Source organism: Spermophilus citellus (genome assembly GCF_964194105.1).
Source record: "Spermophilus citellus genome assembly, chromosome: 2".
Lineage (NCBI taxonomy): Eukaryota > Metazoa > Chordata > Mammalia > Rodentia > Sciuridae > Spermophilus > Spermophilus citellus.
In genome coordinates this window covers 198,858,811-198,861,752 of record NC_138183.1, presented here as the reverse complement: position 1 = coordinate 198,861,752, position 2,942 = coordinate 198,858,811, and the positions used below count along the sequence as shown (strand labels likewise).

The 2,942-nt window shown below is 35.7% G+C and overlaps 1 pseudogene across 1 annotated transcript; it reads right to left on the bottom strand.

Moving 5' to 3' along the window:
• Positions 1-1,132: 1,132 nt before the first annotated feature.
• Positions 1,133-2,087, bottom strand: LOC308642056 (olfactory receptor 56B1-like; annotated as a pseudogene). The gene has a single exon. The product of its transcript is annotated as an olfactory receptor 56B1-like (transcript).
• Between the last annotated feature and the right edge of the window lie 855 nt (positions 2,088-2,942).

Genomic DNA, 2,942 nt, shown 5'->3' with positions numbered 1-2,942 from the left:
TAAACCAGAGAAGCCTCTTGATTTCCACACTCAGGACAATGGTGTAAAATAAATGCTCTTCAATCTGCATCCACATTAAATAAACACTGGGGTGCCTTTTGCTTGGTTTTCTTTTCTGTAACAACATCATGGCTTGCTTTTAGAATCCATGGTTTACACTCCTTACCTCTTCTCACAATGTTCTCTTCATTTTCTTTATGCTTTGCAGCATTTTATAGGCCCTTGCATATATTCATGATAGTTTTGTTTCTTCTGGACTGTAGTGTGTACATTTTTGTACTGGGATATCATGGCATCTTTGGTTATAATGTACAAATAAAAACACAGAGAAAATCTGTCATCTCTGTTTTATTTATTTCCCTTAGTTCCCCTATTTATTGTGGTAATGCTTATTTGGGAGAAACTGAAAATATCAAACACATGTTTTCTTAAATTATGTTAATGTACTGAAATACAGTGTCATTAAAGAAAATGGTTTCATGGATCCATAAAACGTCATGTCTTTTGTCTCTCTTGTATTACCTGAAAAAATATTCAAGTCTCACAAAGAAATATATTCAGGCTAATAAAGGAAACTCTTCACATTATTTTCATCATACCTGAGACCCAAGTAGAAGGACCCTTTTTAATCTAACTGAAAGGAGAGTGACAGTACATAATATATGATAGATTTTCTAGGTACTGGTAGACCTGAACACCAAATTAATATTCATATTTCAATATATACCTTGTAAAATATCCCAGCTGCTTCATGATAGACTCTGAGTCTATATCCAAAAGAAAGCAGACAAGATCAAATTTCAAAGCAAAGCAACACAGGTTAGATTGAAATATAAAATAAAATATGTTACACCTTATTTCTTCTCTTCACTGGTTTTAAGATTATAAAAAGAGATGCAATAACATTCTGAGAGTATGATGTGTAATTCATGCTCTTGTCACTTATTTCCTAGGTTGACTATGTGCACTTTTCTTTTTTGCCTTTTCAGAAACTTTCACAGTTATATATGTAAAAACATGAACAAAAAGGATCTCAAAGGCATGCACTCACTCCTCTGTCCTCTTTGAAATTCTACTATACAGTTAGAATAAGCTAAAATTCTTGTTCATTAAGGAGAAGGTTTCTAGTGTCTTACTTCTTTCTTAAACCTAAGCAAAACACTTTTGTGAATACATCCCTAAGCTCTTTGTTTATTGCATAAACAATATTGTTGAGGGAAAGAGGGATGTTGTTGTGCAGCACATTGAGTACAACTGGAATCAAAGCATTCTTAGTCTGTTCCAGGTGAGTTACTGAAACCACTATAACAGCTGTGAAGAAGAAGAAGAAGATGAGGATGAGATGGGAGCTGCAAGTGCTCAGAGCCTTGGAGACAGCTTTAGCAGACTTCAGCCTAAAGACAGAGCACAGGATCAAGCATAGGACAGTATAATAAGATTTGGATCACTCCCCATTCCAAGCCATGCCAGAACCAATTGACAAATACTATTGGGCCTCCTATCATCACAAGCCAGGCTTGTGACCCTGAGATTAGAGCACAGGCAATGTTCAATTTCATTCCTGGAACAATAATGACCCTGGGCTGCAAGTACAGGCACTGGAATGACAAGCCATTTCTAAGCACAATGAAGAGAGTAACTTTGATGATAAAGGAATTGGTGAGAATCACTGGGTAGCAAAGAGAATGAAAAATAGCTACATATCAATCAAAATCCATGCAGAAGAAGACACCAGACTCCATGCCTAGAAAACAGTGAATGGCATAAATCTGAGCAAAGCACTTTGGTAGGCTAATGGCCTTGGCATCAAACCAGAAGATGGCCAGGATCTTTGGCATGATGGTAGTAGCCAGGCCCATGTCCTCCACAGAGAGGATACCCAGGAAGAGGTACATAGGCTGCTTCAGAGAAGGGTCCTGGTAGATGGTGTTGAGTATGAAGATGTTTGCACCAATTGTGGAGAGATAGAGCAGAGCCAAAGGCAAGGAGAGCCAGTGCTGCCAGCTGTGAATGCCTGGGAATCCCATCAGAATGAACTCAGAGACCTGGAATTTGGAGCTATTGGAGCCCTTGAAAGATGCAGACATATTTTTATATAATAAAAGGAAAAAAAAATTTCAGCATTGTTATCTCTGAATATTATCATTATTAAACATTTTTTTGAACTCTCTCTGTTTAGATTGGGGCTATAACAAAATGATTGTTCCAGTCTATCTCTTACAGTAATTTAAGGTTAATTATAAGAAAGTTCTAGGATTTTAGCAAGAAAAGAAACGTAATCACAATTTCGGGACTGGGTGTACAACTTGGTGGCAGAGTTATTGCCTAGCATGCATGAGCCTCTGGGTTCAATCCCCAACACTGCCAAGACAACAACAACAACAACAACAACAAAGACAATAATTATGTTAACTATCTAGAGAATTTCAAATATCCTTTTGTATCATATTCAGTTATCCCATGATGGAATATTTATGTAATGATTCTAGCATTTCCAAAACTTTTGCAATTAAGTGTATGTTCTTGTTTTCTTCATATTTATCCCAAGTTTCCTTGACTCAGGTGTTTAACAACTAATAATAAGTAGACTTTTATAAATGAGTGATGAAATTTTTTTGGCCATTTTATTAAAAGTTGATTCCATTGATGTTTTATTCTAGTTTACCAAAATTTTGTAATAATAAACTTCTGTGACTTGCAGAAATAAACTATGTCACAGATTGGGCGTAGTAATATTTCCTTTTATACTATTTTGTGTGCCCATCTAAGGAGATCACAAAAGAATTGCTTGACAGGAAATTAAGTGATGGTAGATGAATATTTCAAATAAGAATCACATAATGGCATAGATCTTAGCACTTTTTCCCCTAGTTGAGTCCTACAGAACTTTGAAAAGTGGGATTAGGTGTAAGCAATATGATTTTTTTTAAAAAAACCATTGT